This window comes from Budorcas taxicolor, chromosome 11 (assembly GCF_023091745.1).
Source record: "Budorcas taxicolor isolate Tak-1 chromosome 11, Takin1.1, whole genome shotgun sequence".
Lineage (NCBI taxonomy): Eukaryota > Metazoa > Chordata > Mammalia > Artiodactyla > Bovidae > Budorcas > Budorcas taxicolor.
In genome coordinates this window covers 100,726,665-100,747,585 of record NC_068920.1, presented here as the reverse complement: position 1 = coordinate 100,747,585, position 20,921 = coordinate 100,726,665, and positions in this window count along the sequence as shown.

The following is a 20,921-nucleotide window of genomic DNA, read 5'->3' as shown; positions in this document are numbered from 1 at the left end:
TGAAGCCAATATACAGGAGAATGCTTGCATGCTGGGGGGTTGTGTAGAAAGAGGTGCCAGGGAGAAAGGTGCTTTTTTTTTTAAATTGAATGTAACCCAACAAAGACTTGGCAGACTACATATTTAAAAGGTTAGGAATGCTTGCAGAAATTGATTCATTCACACTGTTGTGAATCATTTAGCACACACTTCAGAGAGAGTTTAGCATCTTAGTCTCTGCCTCCCACTTCCTAAGAAAGGCTGTTAATCAAATGAAGACTCCTAGATGCAGCCTTGGGAATGGGGCAAAGAGATGAGTAGGAAGGAGTACCATGTGGGATGACTTTTCTCCTGTAACGGTATGGTTTTTCCCTACTCTGAGCCTGAAAGGTTTAATGCAATAGCATCCCATAAATTAATACATGGATTCTCAGACTGGGGTCATTAGTACAGTTACATAAAAACAAGTTTGATATTTAGGGAATGCTTTTGAATGTCTAAGTCTCAAAGTACCCATTTCACTTAGACGTAGCTTTTTCTTCCAAACTGAAAGATTATAGAGTAAAGGGGCATATTACTATAAATTATCTAAATGAAATGATGTAAAAGCATCTGTATTTGTAAAAATCTTGTCATGATCATAAAAGAAAATTAAACCTCATTCTTGAAAGAAAAAAAAAATTGTACACGCCATTTACCTGCACTTTTAAGAATAATAAATCTACCAATTTATCGGACTGTAGGCCAGGACATTAGAAATAAGCCATGTAAAAGCTGAATTTTACACATGCACACGTACACAAAACTAACAATGTAATAAGGTCAATAAAATTTGCTAGATTTCTTTTATTTTGAAAGTGCCAGTAAATTTACTAGTACTTTTAAAAGAAAAGATGATAAATTACCAGTAAAGTAAAATATGCAGGTGATAAATTATTAATGATTCAGGTCAACTCATTGGAAAAGCCCCTGTTTCTGGAAAGCGTGAAGGCGAAAGGAGAAAGGGGTGGCAGAGAATGAAATGGTGAGACAGAATCACTGACTCAATGGACATGAATCTGACCAAAGCCTAGGAGATAGTGAAGGACAGAGAAGCCTGGTGTGCAGCAATCCATGGGGTCCACAAAGAGTCAGACACAACTTAGCAACACCACCAGCAAGGGTTGATAAATGATGGTTAAATAATTATGTAATTAATAACATTTAATAAGAAATGTGCTCAAATTTCAATAACAAAAAAAACACAGTAAAGAAAAAATACACAAAATAAATATGTATTTACTTTCTACAGACGAAAATGTGCAGGTTTCTAAAACCAAAGTAAGATGATGAAGAGCAGTGGATAGGATTGGGAGGAGTCTCTCTCACCAAGAATCCCTCATTCACTAGACCAAGACCACTAATCACAAAGTAAAACTCATGACGCGTGCGCTCAGTTGCTCAGTCATGTCTGACTCTTTGCTACCCTATGGATTGTAGCCTGCCAGACTCCTCTGTCCATTGGATTCTCCAGGCAAGAATACTGGATTGGGTTGCCATGCCCTTCTCCAGGGAACATTCTTGGACATGTCCCTATTCCCAAAAAGGCCTTCTCCCACAATTACTGCAATACAATATTAAGCTGTAATGACATCATATTCACCCAGGAAAAATAGTACTAGAAAGTGAAAAAGGAGGAGGAATTCATTTCTCAAGTAGCTGTGATAATTGAGATACCAAATAATCCCAGGAATAGCTCATTTAAAGGTCACTTACATCTAGTTTTAAGATGCATAAAATACCTATTGCAATCCATTTTAATCTATCCCTTTGGTAGACAAAAACAAAAGTAATGAAAGACAAATTTATAGTTTCAGCATTTGGCCTAAAAGCAGAAAGTCTGATCCTTAACTGTTTATCTTAAAACACTTTTTTCATGCCTTCAGTATGTCAATAAGTAATATTTTTAATTTAAGCCTCATAGCCACTCTATTCCTACCACCATCTTATAGATGATGATGAGGGCAGAGAGTGGCTGAGTCCCTTGTCTGGCTTTGTGAGTTTGTGTCCTGTCTCACTGGTTCTCGTTCTAAGTCAAAGGCAAGGGAAAGCCCCTCAGTGCAGTCGTGGTTTTCATATTCATAACTCTTGGTCAGAGCTACTGCTCTCAAGCCTTGGCCAAGCACCTTATTCTCTGTGTAAGTAGGTTACAAAAAGGAATTTCATACCACGGATTCTCTTTCCTTCCGTGTATATAATGAATTTTCACTTGTTTAAGAACAGCCATTTGTGACTAGAGTTGTGGATGCTAAAAGGGGGTTCCTACATAGATGAGGGTGATCTTGTGTTGCTGTTGCTGTCCAGTCACTAATAACGTATATGTTGTTTATTTTTAAACAATATATGCATTGTTTAAACAACATATGTGATCTTATATGTTGTTTAATTTTTAACTGTGGTTCTCAACCCTGGCTGCACAATTGGAATCACCTTGGGAGCTTTAAAAAAAATCCTTGCCCAGGCTTCGTCCCCAAGGATACGGAGTTAATGGGGTGGGGTGGGGCCCAGGCACTGGTTGTTTTTGTTTTTGTTTTTGTTTTTCAAAAGCTCCCCAGGTGACTCTAATGTGCAGCCAGGGTTGAGACCCACTGATTTTATAGCCTTGGTACTACAGCTAAAGTATAACTACAGGATGAGGCAGGAGAGCTGATTTCCAACCTATGGTAGATAATGGATTTACACTCAGAGGCAAGTGGATCTTAGTTTGTGACTAAGAAAATGGGAATAACAGTGTCTTACATACCAAAGCTAAAGAATTAAATTAGAAGCTTTTCTTCTTATCCTCTCCAGATGTGGTTGACCTGAAGCTTAAAACACGTGTTTAAGTATCTCAGAGAACAGGAAGAGCAGCGTGAAAACCAAAAAAAAAAAAAGATACTATTCTCACCAATTCTTAAAAAAAAAAAATCATCAACACTCTCCATTTATACAGAGGGAATGTATCAGATAAATACATGTTAAAAGCTAGCTTTGAAAAAATTTTGAATGCATTTTCTCAACATCTCATTTCAAATTTCCATGTACTTTTATACAATTTAAGATCCTCGGAGGCAATGAAGTATTGTTATAAGATGGATGGATTCATTTTCCAACATATTAAGATAATGACACTGCCCATATTCAGGCTTCAACCTTTACCTGAGAAATCTCTGCTAGGGAAAAAAAAATCCCAACCCTGAGAGACATGTGTCAAAACTTAATCATTCCACTTCAGTAAGAAGTTACCTCCAAATGATAGCAGACCACCATTTTCTTTTAATTTTTAAAGAAAAGCATTCCAAATAGAAATGACATTTCAAAGGCATTTTAACTGCACCGAAGCTTTCCAGGTTCCCAGTCACAGCACCGTGTTAATAGCAGCATCGTGAATGCCTTCAAGTAAAACCAGTAGGGCAGATATTTCATTAAAATCTTAGATTCCTTTTTAACTCTGGTGGTAGGATTGGGTGACATGATAATTACGTTATAGAGAGATTTATTACATTTTGATATCAGGCAACATCTCTTGGCCTACATCCGTATCTGTGATATACCTGAGGTTTTCACAGAGAGCAAGCCTGGTACAAGAGTGATGACGAGCTCAAACACAATACTTGACCTAAATACATTATGTAGCACCAGGTATCTGTTAAATAGGTCAGCCTGGGCTCTTAAAAGTTATGCAAAACTTATTTCTGCCACACGGGAGATATGACACTAGTCAAGCTGTATAAAAATCAGCTTTTTAGGCAGGAAGAAAATGCTTCTCATCACTAGATGCGGGGGAGACTCTTTTGCCATACATAAAATGTCTTAAATACTATACTATGCTTGTCATATGTCTTTAGGACACAGAAAGCAATAAAAACAATGAGGCTGATGAAATGCCAGGATTCATTTAAGTGGATGAGAATTCTTTGAGCACTGCTATAGAAACTCTTACTCTTCCTGTAAAAGCAAATGAGATTTCTAAGGTGCACAGGTCTCAGCTACCAAACCTAAGCGATGGCTATTGTCACAGGATGCAGACCTGGCTGATTGCTTTCAGCAGTGAAGAAATGTGGTTCCAGCTCATGGGGCTAACGTGCCTCCACCTCTACCTCTACTCCTACTTGGGACAAAGTTATCTTGTTCCTTCTCAGTGTGGCTTCATTATTTGCCTTAGGTGTGCAGGCTGTTAGGTTTAAAACATCAAATAAATTGAAGTTTTGCAAAACTTTTTCTGGGCTTCCCTGGTGGTTCAGTGGTAAAGAATCTACCTGCAATGCAGAAGACACAGGTTCAATCCTTGGATCAGGAAGATCCCCTAGAGAGGGAAATGGCAACCCACTCCAGTATTCTTGCCTGGAAAATCTCATGGTCAGAGACGCCTGACGGGCTATGGTCCATGGGGTCACAAGTGTCAGAGCAAAAGAGTTGGACATGACTTAGCAACTAAACAATAACATGATACTCTTTCCCTGCTCAAATCAGTAATTTTTATGGGGCTAAGGTTTCTGCATGAGCCCTAGATGCTAAAAACATAACCAGTTATTCTCAAGGCATCATCTCAGGGATCAGTAGCATAAAATAGCAATTGGGAAATTGTTAGAAATGCCAATTACACTTCACCCTGTAGAGATCCACTGAATCAGAAATTCTAGGGGAGGGATGCAGGGCTTTGTGCTTTAACTGGCCCTTCAGTTTGAGAAGCCCTGAACTAAGCTATCACTAAGCTTGAGAGTGGATCTAACAGTTCCACCATGACAAATCAACTCTTAATAATACTTACAACTAAGGACAAGAATCAAGGTAAACCAAAGAACAGCCTGAAACCTCATATTAGCCATCAACCTCTTCCTCCAAATAAACTTTTTATAAACAAGGGGCAAGTACAATGTTTATACAACAGGCCTCAAACCCTTTCCAACTTGAACTTGAAAACTCTCATGGAACTTTTCTGCTTCTGGAATATGAATTAAAGCAGAAGACTTGTTCAGAAGAAATGAGATGTAAGGAAAGCAAAAACAACTACTCCAACTGCTCATGCTACAGTTTACCACTTAGGAACTGAAAAAATAGAGTTTAATAAGGAAGTTAATTAACAGCAAATTGCTATTTGTGGGCTTAAAAAACCCCACACATTTCTTGAAGACTAACCCTTCTTAGGTAAGCACTGGGAAATATAATTCTCCAAATCCCCATACATTTATGAACAAAATAATATATACTAAGTTTGGTGGCTTGGTCCTGATCAGTAGCTCTGACATGCTAAAATAAAATTAGATGCTTCAGATTTCTCACTGAAGGACTGAATTTTTACCTCTCACCTCATTACCCTCCACACACTCTTAGTGGGTTTAGTTTAATGTATTTGAGTTCCATTTCTAAGAAAGCAAATTCTTATGATTTTTACATGATTGAAAAACATTCATTAAGGAGACAGGAAATGAAGTGTATGCAAATGTGAAGCCAACTAATAAAATACAGTTCTTTAAAGAAGAAAAAAAAATCCTATCTGTTCCTGGTAACCCAATAAAAACAAAACTCAGAGCAAAACAGATCACAACTGCTCAGCTGAACTGTAATACACTGCGGGAAACCGCATCCACCTTTCCTCGTCCACCTGCTTGCCAACAGTGAAGCGGCAGCAAAATCTGCAGGAAGAAATTCAAAGGCAAAAAGTAAACAAGCATCTTCATTTTGCATTATCACACTGGACTCTCAATCAGGCTTTTACTACGAGTTTCTTGCTGATAGACTGAACATCACAGAGGTTAGGCACGTACTGCAGGTAGCTTTTGAGTCAAATTCAGTTCCTCTGGGACAAGTGATTATTTTCTTCTTTCTCTGACCTAGTGAATGCGGCAATGCTCCACAGATACAGTATTTCTGCCCTAAAGGCATTTATGTCCCACCACCTCACCTCCTAATGCTCATAATAACGCTAGGGAAAGGGACAAAAATAAGTCTGCCCTGAGTTTGCATATCGAAAACCAAATACATACGACGCTGCTGCTGCTTTTATCACTTCGTTATTTCATCATTATTCACCACAGTTCTTGCCTTCATTTGCAGAGTTTGGGTTTTAATGTAATGGCCATTCAATAAAAATGTTGCTTTTAAGGGTTTGCATATCATCCCATTTTCTCTTCAACCCTTCAGCAACCATATGGCAAGCAATCAGGTCTGCAATCACTAGGTCCATATTATGTAGAGCATGATTTCGGCATTATGCTATTACCCATCTGTTTCTGTAGAAAAAGACATGAACCCGTGCATAAGAGGTCAGTAGTTTCATTGCACACCGTATTCCAGAAATCTATCTCTGTTCACTTGAGATCACTTTTGTGATTTACTCTAGTCTCCAGGCCAGACTTTCTCTCCCTCTCTCCTCTTTTTTTTTTTTTTTTAAAGAAATACAGACAATCAGCACAATTTGTCTGTCTGCCTATTGTATAAAATTATTTGTAACTGTCAGGGGAGGCACTTAAACTTTCTTACTTAAGGATATTTATCCAGAGATTCTGCACTTAAAAAAAAAAATGTGGGCGGTGAAGAGAGGAGAAATCAATCACACCTGATTTTACATTTTTAACTGTCTGCACAATAAAGATGACAGAATCTTCAGGCAGAAGCAGACACAGAGGTAGAGGGAAAGTTCAGGCTTCCGCCCCCAATTTGAGGGCTCTTAGCACCAACCTAGACTAACCAATTCTTCTGGGCTTCCAGGAAAAATGCTATATATAAATCTATGTATCTGCTTCTATTTTCTTTCCTGTATATATGCCTGCCCTGTGGGTTCACAAACATGATCTCTGAATAGCAGACTCAATTTGAGTGCTGAATGTTAATTCAGTGGAATGCTTATTTGGGTACTTCATAAACAGAGCACTGATAATGAACTTCAGATGCAATCAATTATGCCTGCAAACAGACCCGAAGCTTGGAATTCCATGTACTGTAAGAACCCAATGACTCTGTTAGGTAAAACTTATTCTAAAATACATCCTCTGTCTTCTATACTGTTTCAAACTATTATTGGCTTGAAATTGATTTAGGAAGCAGGACAGAAACACACCAAATGGGCATGAAGCCTGAGGCATGGAATCTTTTGCAGAATCTACTAGGGGCCATCAGAAGTATATCAGAGCAAATGTGCTTTTCTGTCCCATCTACTGGTTCCCCAAACCAGCTGGGGAAGTTTAAAAAATTCTGATACCTGGCTCCAAACCCCAGAGATTCTAACTTAATCTGGGGTGTGGCATGGGCTTTTGGATTTTTAAAAGCTCCCCCCGGTGTTTGTACTGTGCAGCCCAGACTGAGAAGATCTTGTCCAATAAGATAATTAAATAAAAATTATCTGATTTCATTTCATCATTAACAAATAAAATGAGAGAGTAGGGTGTCAATACTACAAAAATTAAGGAAAACTGAAAACCATTCAAGGTATAACAAGGCAAAACATGACAAGTTGAAAACCATCAATTATAAAATACATATTATTCAACAGTGGAAATAACAATAGTTGTCAGACTTCTATATAGATTTGGTTTACAGTTGTATTTACAACTTTCAAGAAACCTGAACATCATGAAACATGCATTAACAATGTTAATACTGGAACTTTAGTAAAATACTGACATTTAATGAAAATTCTACAATGAAAATAAAAGATCATTACAATGTAATATAAAAAAATAAAGCCAAATTACTCAGTATTTATTATGTGGTGGTGGTGGTTTAGTCACTAAGTCATGTCTGACTCTTGCAGCCCCATGGACGATAGCTGCCAGGCTCCTCTGTCCACGGGGACACACTAGTAATTATTCACATGAAAAGTATACAGGAAAACGCTGTATATCCTTTACTCAGATCACATATGTGATCTTAAATTCATAGTTTTGATGTGTGTTGCATTATTATTATTTTGTGTATTGTATTATTAATATTTTGAAATTAGTATTCTTTAAGGGTCAATACTAGAGAAAACAAAATTGAATTATTTACAGGTTTAAAAAAGGATAGTTTCAATTACATTAATGTTTAACACAATTGGCTACAAGCAAAAAAAAAAAAAAAAAAAAAAACACTAAAATGAAGACTGATTCCCAAAACTTAACTTACAAAACTGAGTTGGAAATATACGGATATAAGGAAAGTAGATCTGTATTGAGGTTGTTGAGATTCTTTCTGAAAAATCCTCTAACTGAAAAACAACCGCCTTGCAAACAAGAAAAACAAACAAATAAATAAGAAATAGATAAATAAGAGAAACCTAACACTTTCTGATCTGGAAAGTCAGAAAGTACTTAATAAGAAAATTCTCATTTCTCCTCCTCCTATCTCTCAACACCACCTCCTTCACCACTCTCCTTTTTTCTCCAAAGCCCTCAAGCTTTTCAACCTTAATGCCCTCTCCATACCCCAAAATCTATCACAAACATCTCATTCATCCAAAGAATGAATGCAGAAAAATAGTGAAAACAATGACGTTGCTCAATCTATATTTAATTTGGACCCAAATGCTTAAATGAATGGAAGTTTCATGTCAATGTTCAAGTATTAAGATGGATGGGATTGCAACTGGGCACAGTACTTGGTAGTCTAACTCCCTCTTCCCATGGCCATGGCCACAGCCACTCATAAGAACACATCTTTATGCAGGAGAGAGAACCACTTGTAGGACTCTAATCTGGTTGGTGGATGGACCCCCTTTTTTACAATGAAAATGGCAGACTCTGATGGTGGCATCCAACCTCTGTGGGTTGGACATAAACACACCATGGGACTTGATCCATAGAGATTAATTAGTGGGTAAGAACAAAGCTAGTGGAGGTGATGGAATTCCAGTGGAGCTATTTCAAATCCTGAAAGATGATGGCTGTGAAAGTGTTGCACTCAATATGCCAGCAAATTTGGAAAACTCAGCAGTGGCCACAGGACTAGAAAAGGTCAGTTTTCATTCCAATCCCAAAGAAAGGCAATGCCAAAGAATGCTCAAACTACTACACAATTGCACTCATTTCACACGCTAGTAAAGTAATGCTCAAAATTCTCCAAGCCAGGCTTCAACAATATGTGAACTGTGAACTTCCTGATGTTAAAGCTGGTTTTAGAAAAGGCAGAGGAACCAGAGATCAAATTGCCAACATCCGCTGGATCATGGAAAAAGCAAGAGAGTAGCAGAAAAACATCTATTTCTGCTTTATTGACTATGCCAATGCCTTTGACTGTGTGGATCACAATAAACTGTGGAAAATTCTGAGAGAGATGGGAATACCAGCCCACCTGACCTGCCTCTTGAGAAATCTGTATGCAGGTCAGGAAGCAATAGTTAGAACTGGACATGGAACAACAGACTGGTTCCAAATAGGAAAAGGAGTGCATCAAGGCTGTATATTGTCACCCTGCTTATTTAACTTATATGCAGAGTACAGCATGAGAAACGCTGGACTGGAAGAAACACAAGCTGGAATCAAGATTGCCGGGAGAAATATCAATAACCTCAGATATGCAGATGACACCACCCTTATGGCAGAAAGTGAAGAGGAGCTAAAGAGCCTCTTGATGAAAGTGAAAGAGGAGAGTGAAAAAGATGGCTTAAAGCTCACCCTTTGGAAAACGAAGATCTTGGCATCCAGTCCCATCACTTCATGGGAAATAGATGGGGAAACAGTGGAAACAGTGTCAGACTTTATTTTGGGGGGCTCCAAAATCACTGCAGATGGCGACTGCAGCCATTAAATTAAAAGACGCTTACTCCTTGGAAGAAAAGTTATGACCAACCTAGATAGTATATTCAAAAGCAGAGACATTACTTTGCCGACTAAGGTCCATCTAGTCAAGGCTATGGTTTTTCCTGTGGTCATGTATGGATGTGAGAGTTGGACTGTGAAGAAGGCTGAGCGCCGAAGAATTGATGCTTTTGAACTGTGGTGTTGGAGAAGACTCTTGAGAGTCCCTTGGACTGCAAGGAGATCCAAGCAGTCCATTCTGAAGGAGATCAGCCCTGGGATTTCTTTGGAAGGAATGATGCTAAAGCTGAAACTCCAGTACTTTGGCCACCTCATGCGAAGAGTTGACTCATTGGAAAAGACTTTGATGCTGGGAGGGATTGGGGGCAGGAGGAGAAGGGGACGACAGAAGATGAGATGGCTGGATGGCATCACGGACTCGATGGACGTGAGTCTGAGTGAACTCCGGGAGTTGGTGATGGACAGGGAGGCCTGGCGTGCTGGGATTCATGGGGTCACAAAGAGTCGGTCACGACTGAGCGACTGAACTGACTGAACTGAACTGAACTGTACACAACTATATGTCTGAATTTGTTCAACTTTGCATTCACTCATTTCTTTACGTATGGCTTTTAACATTTTCATTCCTTGATCATATCCTCTCTCTTAGAACTCACCTTTCAAGGCTCATGCCTCAGTGCTCAACCTAACTGAATTAGAGTTTGGTTAACAGGATGTGAGCAACCCACTTGGCTTAGTGGTATAGTCATAGTTCATCATTTCTTACATTACACAGAATATAAACAATATATGTTGACTGATTAGATGTTGATACAATAGTCCTTCCATTCAGTTCAGTCACTCAGTTTTCTGACTCTTTGTGACGCCATGAACTGCAGCACACCAGGCCTCCCTGTCCATCACCAACTCCCGAAGTTTACCCAAACTCATGTCCACTGAGTCGGTGATGCCATTCAACCATCTCATCCTCTGTCATCCCCTTCTCCTCCTTCCTTCAATCCTTCTGAGCATCAGGATCTTTTCAAATGAGTCAGCTCTTCACATCAGGTGGCCAAAGTATTGGAGTCTCAGCTTCAACATCTGTCCTTCCAATGAATACTCAGGACAGATTTCTTTTAGGATGGACTGGTGATCTCCTTGCAGTCCAAGGGACTCTCAAAAGTCTTTTCCAACACCACAGTTCAAAAGCACCAATTCTTCGGCGCTCAGCTTTCTTTATAGTCCAACTCTCACATCCATACATGACCACTGGAAAAACCATGGCCTTGACTAGATGGACCTTTGTTGGCAAAGAAATATCTCTGCTTTTTTGAACAACAGTCATTATTCATTACCAAAAACCCTTTCCAAAGATGATTTGAACTGAGTTAAAATATTATATATATTTTGTATATATACAATAAGATTTAAATGGTCTTAAGTATTGTAAGAAAGAAAAGGGAAATATTCTGGTTGTGAAGGTTAAAATAAGTTTCCATGATTGTCACAAAATTTGGCCCTGTGCTCCCTGGCAGTTAAGGAAAGAAAGAAACATGGTAATTTATATAAGCTTTATCATCACAAAGACAGGGACACAGCAGTTCTTCAAATTAGGTGAAGATTTCCCTGGCACTAAATTTTTGGAAATTCAATGATCTTTTTTATTGTGGAAGAAGACATGGACACTGTGTCTCTGTGCATGGAGTTTGTGTACCTCCTTCCCTCGTGACTTCTTTTTCTTATCATATTTTCCCTTTACCTTTATTTCCAATCATACCATTATTTGTTGTTACTATTATTATTCTCTTTAAAGTACTATATTACACATATTTTGTAGGCTGCCTTAATCTTTTTGGCAACAATGCAGAGTATAGAAAGTAAATAAACAGCTTTTAATGAAGAAGGATTGATCATAAGGTTTGGAATCCAGTACACCTCGTCTGAGATTCCTGGTAATTTCTGAGATTACCAGATTCCTGGTAATTTCAGATTCCTGAGAACCACCATGATCTAACTTCACCCTAGAGATATAATAGTCTCAGGATTAGACTCCAAGGCATTGCTTTTCAAACTTTAACGTGCATGTTCATCCCTTGTTAAAAACAAGGATTCTGAAATTAGGTCTGAGATTCTGCATTAATAACAACCTCCAAGAAGATGCTAATGCTACTAGACTGTCGACAAAACCCTGAACAGCAAGAATGGATAGTAATGACCGCGTCTGCACTCTCTATTCAAGACACAAGTATTCTATATTGCTAATTGGAAGTCAACAAGCGTGGGAAGGAAACCAAGTGGGCAGCTCGCAGAATTTCATTTCATTGAGAAAACTGTGGAACCTAGCCATATTGTCTCTGTGTGCTGGTGGACCAATTACCTGTGAATGCTTCTGGCTATACATTTAAAGCTTCTGAATCTCAAATCTCATACATATTTAGTCTGCCTAATTGCTAATTGGTTTTAGCTGTTTGCAAATTTTGTCTCTGGTCAATTCAGATAGTAAGCATCTTGAAAGCAAGCACTAGTTTTATCCATTTTTGTTAGTCTCTACATCTCTCAGCCAGTAGTAGTTACAAGTGTTTCAGAAATATGAGTTGGTTGTAAATGAATACTCAGCAACTAAAATGCAAGGATATGGTTCTAGCTCTGGTGACTCCCAAAGAATATTCAGGTTTGAAAATCATTAAAGCCTTTAGATGTCAAAACGTGTTAAGAACAGAAGCTATGTAAAACAGGCAGCACATAGTTGACAAAAACCACATCATATTTGAATTTCATGATCTATGAATCCTGCTTTATAAGTCGTCCATTCATTCATGAATTCATTAAATATTTACTGAGCATCTCATTGCTTACTCTCTGTTGAAGTTGATAGAAATAAAGCTGACACATAATTAAAATTCAAAAAGAACAGGATAAACTAAAAGGATTGTGTTAGTCTGGGTTCTCTGAGAAACAGATGCTGAGACAGGATAATAGGAGAGGCTGGGAGAGCCCTTAGACCAGGATGCACTCTGAACATGAGGGAAAATAAGCTTCCTAGAACATCCTTCTAGGAAGGCTTAGCAAACTGCAGGGGAGCCCTAGTGCCAAAACTGAATGTCAGAGGAGATCCAAGTGCCCCAGGAACACCATGTGAGTAAACAAAGAATGCTCTAATTTGACACTCACACAAAACATAGTGAGAATATGGTCATCAGATCATGAAACATGTCTGGAATAGTAAATACATTCAATAAAACCACATGTACCTCAATGTAAGGGGAATATTAACATTCACATGCTATATGTTAATAGATCCCTCTGTTCAGTCAAATTATATTATTTGAAATTCATGATACTGTTTCTGCTGCTGTTACTGCTGCTAAGTCACTTCAGTCGTGTCCGACTCTGTGAAACCCCATCGACGGAAGTCCACCAGGCTCCCCCGTTCCTGGGATTCTCCAGGCAAGAACAATGGAGTAGGTTGCCATTTCCTTCTCCAATGCATGAAAGTGAAAGATGAAAGTGAAGTTGATCAGTCGTGTCCGACTCTTTGAGACTCCATGGACTGCAGCCTACCCGGCTCCTCCGTCCGTGGGATTTTCTAGGCAAGAGTACTGGAGTGGGGTGCCATTGCCTTCTCTGATACTGTTTCTAGATGAGCCTATTTCAGACAGGATCCTATTTTTAGGTATTATAGGTATCTAGCAAAATAAAACACACCGTAGCCTGCCAGGCTCCTCTGTCCTTGGAATTCTCCAGGCAAGAATACTGGAGTGAGTACCCATTCCCTTCTCAAGGGGGTCTTCTCGACCCAGGCATCGAACCTGAGTCTTATAAATGGCAGGCAGATTTTTTACTGTCTAAGGCACCAGGGAAGCCTCAAACACACACACACACACACACACACACACACACACACACACACACACCTTAAATCAAGTTAACTACTTAATTCCAAACCTTTGTTTTACTTGATTTATTATTTAAACTATAAGGTTGATTATACTTGTGTTTATCTTATAGAGGTGTTACTTTACTTGTATTTGCATATGCTTTAAATTGTCTAATGTAATTTTTATGAATCTCAAATAGACTCAAAACTGAAAGAATTTAAGATGAGTATCACTTTACTCACTATTTTAAAAATTAGAAACACAGTTGTTTATTATTTTCTTTATACATATCTACCACTGTCAACCATTGAGTCAGGGTGAATTTGAGAATAGTATTTACTTCATACCTTTAAAAGAAAATCAATGCATTACATTGATTATAAAATCTCCTTGTTAGCTGATATCTGGCAAAAATTTGTAGTTTTATTTTTCTATTTATTCCAAAAGTCTTTTGTACATGAATCAATATTCTACTTTTTTGGCAAAAATAATACACAATTCCACACTATCTGATCACTATTTCCCAGTTCAGTATTAAATGCACTAGGGGAAAATTTAAGTTCAATTTGTTATAACAATCAAATTTTATAATCCATTTCATTCGGTTGCCTGCATTGCCATTCTCTGGCCAGTCATGAATCAGCTTCCCTAGCGTATAGATAAGATTGCCCAGTTTGATGTTCAAAAGACACCGGATGAGCACATTTTCGGTCCCTTGGATTGTCCATTCTCATCCCCAAGGAGGAACATGGCAGGTTAGGAGGGCACTGTCATAGCTAAACTGTTTGATCCCTGCTGCTGTTTCCCAAAGATATAGAAATAAAAGATGCCTGTGGCTCCTCTATTATTCCATTTTGTCTTGTTTTAAATGTGATGGCCTAACCTTTCACACAAGCAGCAGGGAACTTTGAACTTCTCAGAATTCATTTAAAAATATTCAGTTCACTATTTGTTAATGATATAAAATTATATCACCACAGAATTTACCAGGGTCCTGTGAAAAATGAAATAATTTACAAGACTAAAAGAATCCCTTTCCTTCTCAACCTGAGAATACAATTTCAAGAGAGAAAAAAAAATCTCTCAAGTAGATCTCAAGATATTACAGTCAGAACTGGAGAAAGCTTATGTCAAAACCCAGTTCTTAAGGGAAGAGGTCAAACACCAGAGCTAGGAGAAATCTGACACGTTTTTCTATGATTAGGTCATATGAGATTGCTTGGGGTAAGGGAAGCAGAGGAAAGTTTCATGGAAGGTTACACCCTTGCTTTTAATTAATGCTTGCCATTTTTATACACATACATCTATACATACACAACATACATCATATATACACAAATGCATATATGTATATTTCATAATAATCACATTGGAATGAGGTCTTTTCCAATATTCTGCTCTCATCATAATTAAACATTTCAGAAAGTGAACTAAGGAGCCAAAAATCTTAGCAATAAGATTTTAAAGTCTTCCTATCCCAATACAGCAAGTGCAAATAAGGCTCCTGAAAAAAAAAAAAAGGGAAAAGAAAAAGAGATAAGGTTAACAACTGCAAATGGATTGTTTATTGGAAGAGAAGTTTACATTTAATCAGCATGACTACATTTTTATTACTTATATTAGAACAAAACAAAATAAAGTTAAGCTGAAAAGATTCTCAATTAATAATCAATATGACTATAATCTAATTTGTTACATCAAATTTTATTGTTCCATACTCACAGAAAATTACCACATCAGAACTCTGCACAAAAAAGTAAAGATATTATTTAAAGAGTTTTCAGATTACAACCACATGTCTCCATGAATACGCTCTTAAATTTTTGAAAATAATTCTCATGGCACTTTTAAAAATTTTCATGAAATGATTGAACAATAATAATTACTATTATATCTGTACAACAATAACAGTAACAAAACATCCAGTTAAAAAATCCTTCCTGGTTTTGATGACCTAGACGTGGAGAGATGGCAAATACATGGTATGTCTGTTGTTATGCCACTCACCTACTACTATGGCACATATCAATAATCAATAAGGAGACTCTGCAGCTAATCCCAGACTCATCTGGGAAGTCTCCATATACCACAGGACATAGCCACTGCCAATCAATCCGATCTGGCAGGTGATTTGAAATCTATTTGCCATTGCAGATTTAAAGCATGCATTCTCTGGAACATTCAGTACAGTCCTTGTTTATATACCTCTTGAGGGTCTTTCCTGGTGGCTCTAAATATAAAGAATGGTAAAAAAAAAAAAAAAGTGATAAAGAATCTACCTGGAAATGCAGGAGATACAGACTCAATTATTGGGTTGGGAAGATCCCCTGGAGAAGGAAATAGCAACTCACTCATATTCTTGGCTGGGAAATCCCATGGACAGAGGAGCCTGGTAGGCTATAGTCCTTGGGGTCACAAAAGAGTAGGACATGACTTAGGAACTAAACAACATCAATATACCTCCTGATTTTATTCTATGTGTGAGTTTTTGTGTGTGTGTCAGTGTGTGTGTGTGTGTGTGTGTGTGTATGTGTGTAGGAGAGACAGAAAATGTCACAGGTGACTAAATTCATTACAAATTCTTTGAGAACAAGGACCAAGCTTCTAGCATAAACCTAGGTTTATGCATAAACCTAGCTCTAGCATAAACCTGAGCACCCAGCACAGTGCTTAACTCATATTTATTCATCAATACATATTTGTTGACTTTTTATTACAAACAAAACATTCGATCTACTAGTAAGGTTCTCACCATATTTGTCCCCATTTGCTTGTTTCATTATAGGAAATATGTTATGACCCAAGTGAAATGAAAATTAAAACTCTGACATGCAAAAATAACTGGGATGCTCAAGTGAGTATAGAAATACTGGCCCACAATCTCCCATTTGCAACTCTGAAAGATTTTTCATAACTCACATGGTGGCAAAACTAGACCTGAACTAATTTCAAGGAGATTATTTCCAGTCTTCCTTTATTCCACTCAGTGTGAATATTCATACACTGCAATGCAGAAATATGAACTGTTTGATTACAGGGTGCTGCCCCAGACCCAGCTAGAGGTACTGCAGAATCTGCAGTATAGGCACCATACTACCTTTCTAAAACAACATTTCTGAATGTAGAAATACATCTGCCCTCTGGGGCCTTGGGTAAGGCACTGTAGACCTGCAAGCGTGGACTTCTGCAACTCAGTCCCTGACCTATTTCACATCTGAGCTACATCACTTAGTCTAATTAAATAATTTTAAAGACGAGACAATGCTAAACATGCCATATCAGGTCTTTTCATATTATGAAGTGTTGGGAAATGATGAATCTGGGCTGTTGATCTCTTTACACTGGGAATTCATCTCCCATCATTTCTGCTTAAAGGCATCTTCAATCTATGTACAGCCACTGGGAATTTCACACTCCCTGTACAAGATTTTAAGAATAAATCCCATGTTAAAGGCTGATTATATCATATTAAGATTTCATTTGACCCACTGTATTTGACCAGTGTATATAACAATGCACTGGTTTGCATTAGGTTTCCTTTGTTTCCTGTTCCCTTGATGACCTAGCTTCGTTGAAAATGCTACTATGTACGTATGAAAGAATGTGTTTTCATCCATCATTTTAATGTCATAAATAGTAACAGAAATTTACTTGAGCCCTACAAAATGTGAAAGAAGAAGAAACAAAAATGTGATTTTCAGTTTTTAAGCCCTAAAAGTTGTACACAGATAACATACAAAGGCATTTAACAGGGTCCCTTTAAGCTAGCAGCATTATTCACTCAGCCTTTGCCAAATGCTTTCCTTTTTGCATGAGTTTGCCACCTCCCAGCAATGCGGTTTATTGTCGCATGTGATGGGGAACAGACCTGTTTGTGCCGTCACAATGGCCAATAAAACTGAGCTGGAGACTCTTCATTTTAAACCTAAAATAAATAACTAGATTTCATTTAAACCTCCCTGTGTGAAGCGCTGCAATCTTTCCATTGTCTTCACTTTCGTTGCTTTTAATGCCCAACTACTTAGGAATCACAAGAGTGTTGGAGTGTTTAGTGACTCTGATCCTCCCATCAGTAAACTGATCTGGTGATAAAATGGAAAGGGCCTATTATACTATTTGCATTTTTACTCATTTTAGTCACAGATCACAAAATAAATTAGTAAATTGAGCAACAAGGCTTCCATTTGCAAAACTCCAACGTTTGAAGTAATCATCTATGCCTAAATTCACAAATCCCTAAAAATGTAATAATTTCCCTGTTAACTAACAAAAATAGCAGTGCTACGGCATCGATTTAGAACCCCGTCTATGTCAAAAGCCCTGGGCGGTGTTTTAATTTGGAATTTTAAAAATACATAAGAAATGAATAGGTTGTACAGGTGAATTTTCCTGATATCCTTCCCTCTTTCAAATATTTACGACACATGATGAAGACAAGGGAGAAACTGCGAGGAGGGATCTGATAACCCAGAAGATTAGCTAGTAGTCGTGTACACTCATACTGAAATGGCCACTGAAATAATGTCACATGTATGTCCTCTCAAACCATGAGAGCCAGCTTAGATCCTTTGGCCAATAAGACAGCCCAAATAAATCTGCTCCCCATCTCTCAAGACAAAATACTCCATTGCTTATAGATAGGACATTTATGTCAAATGCTACAAAAATTTCAAATTCAAAATACTATTGCTCTCCAATAGATGCTGAAGAGACTCCCAAGGACCCTAACTCATAGCCTCAGTTCTGAGTAGAAAACTTGGTCAAGAACTTTGAGGCAAAAACTGTATTATTCAGTGATATGCAAGACTTTTCCTGTCTACACAGGGCTCCAGGCAAGGTCTCGTTTCACAGTGGCTTCCCCCAGGAAATATTTAGCTTCCTTGTCTTAAGGAGAAAAAGAAGATGACACCATCACCGGTATTTTAACTGGCATTCTGGGAAATTCAGGTTTGCAAATCTTGAAACCAGAGGCCCAGAACTTCAATTTTGTCTAGAAGAGAGGGCTTTTGAATGGAATCAAATCCAGACATCTGTGGTAAGGGAGTCCATGCCAAGTGTTTGGACCACCTAAGCTGAGTTAATTATAACATACAGTAGCAACAAGTACAAAAGCTTGAGTTTGCCCCCAAGCTATGGAATATCTTTATCAACATCACAGCAGAATGAAATGCACAACTTTGAGTCTTTTTAATAATGGTATCAAGTAACCAATTAAAGGTAATGAAAAAAGGAAGCTAAATAAAAAGAGGAGGAAAAGGGCCCAAACCCCAAATCTGATTTTGGAACGTCCGAGTTCTTCTGTATCAACCAAAATCACTGAGCCCTAGAAGCAAGTCGACAATGAACTTCATCAACAGAAATCCAAACATCAGACTTTACTCTTTTGTTTCTGCTGTGGTTACATTCTACCAATGATTGTGAGTTTTCAAACACGCCAGGAGGAGCAAGACACAAGCTCTAATGAATACAATACAAAGGCTGCCAGGAGCCCACATGCCTCTAAATATCTCAAGGCTTTAACGGTAACTACTTTGTTTTTAATAACCACAGGTTTAAAATATAATTTACGTTGTTTTGTTTTGTTTTAAAGAGCTCTCAGAGTTAAAATAAATAAATAACTCATAGCAGCAGTGGAAGCCTAGGAATACATTCTTGTCTGGTGAGATATTTTCTTTATGTGTCATAAAAATAAAGATGAAAAACTACTGTTCCTTGAGTTGGAAACACATTGTTTCTGAAAATGTAATGTGACTCCACATTACCTCTACAAAAGGGTAGAAAAAAGAGAAGAGAAACAAAACAAAAAAATTCCTATCTGATTCATCATAACACATTCCTTCCTGAAGTTAATCTCATTTCTTCCCTGGATTCTCCTCAATAATAGTGGTCATCTAAGTGCTGTTAATCCTTTTAGCAAGCAGTAATAATTATGCATTAGTACAAATAACATTAAAGCCTTTTTTCAAATAATTACATATATAATGGATGTGTCTTTTAAAGTTGTTTACAGCTAATTAACCAATGAATAATTGTTTTCTCTTCCTGAAACAGAGAAAGCTTATCTTGGAGTCACAGTTAAAAATGCCTTTTTTTCCCAGTTTTACAGATGTTGTTAGTAATTAAAACTGTTAAAACACTATTAAAAAGAAATTCTTGTATTAAAGGGCTTACTCATTCCAGTTGTTGCAGTTTCTCAGCTACTACATCTTTTAAAAATCATTTCCAGTTTGAAAGGGCACCGGTGGTCCAAACACAGCAGACCTCTTTCTAAATAGTTCAGGCCCTTTAGTATCGCAACACTAAGTGCTTGTTGCTATATGACTAGTTTAATTGTGGGCTGTAATAAAGGTCATAATTAATATCCCAACACAGACACTAACAAACAATTTTAAATTGCCAGCATAATCAAATGATGCAAACATCTATGAGCTACAAAAGTTCATTGCCGCAACTGACAATTTCTTAATTGTATTCAGTCATTCATGGAAATTTTATTAACATCGAACTGATGTATCCTGCCCTTACTCTGTCACAACACCAGGGATCTAATTTCATTATTTTCCACAAGATTTGCTTGACTACTGCCATGATTCTAATATTGCTTTAGTCCAGATGTTTATGCTATTTAAATTAGGAAGAAAAGGCTTTTGGGTAAACACAATTAAAGAAGTTTTTTTTCAGATTTAGTTTAACAAACTTCTTTTAATTAATGCATATAGCTGCAATGTGGAGGCTCTTTCACTGGTTTTATGTGCATTTCCTACTGGGTGCAACATACATGGAGTATCCAGCTACAGCTAAATATAACCACCTTTTAATTTTTCACTTAACATCTGAATGTTCATTAAAGTGAAAAATATAAGCACGCAACTACATTTTTAACTTTAATCAATGTCGTGTGTGTGCCAATATTCAATTTGCATGCACACATGTGTGATGCATACATGCATGTTACACACATGTGTGTTGCACACATGCATGCATACATAAACAGGTACATCACAAATACACAGAAACACCTATAAATATATAGGAAAAGACTCCAAAAAGTTTGTCTGATATTTGGTCACCTTCGGAATCCCCCCCGCCTTTTTTTTTTTTTGCAAAATAACCCCAAGTGGTAGTATATTTAACAGCCCCCCTCCCCCATATTCTCTAAATTTGAATGGTATTTTTCAGTGCATTGAGAAGCATTTAAAAAACAATAACAATTTAAAAACTCTGCTACTGGTGCAATTTATTTGTATGGGAGTTTCTTCTAGAATTCATACGTCCATCTCATAGGAGATGAGTTTTAATAAATAAGACCTTTGTTCTCTTGAGCAATCAT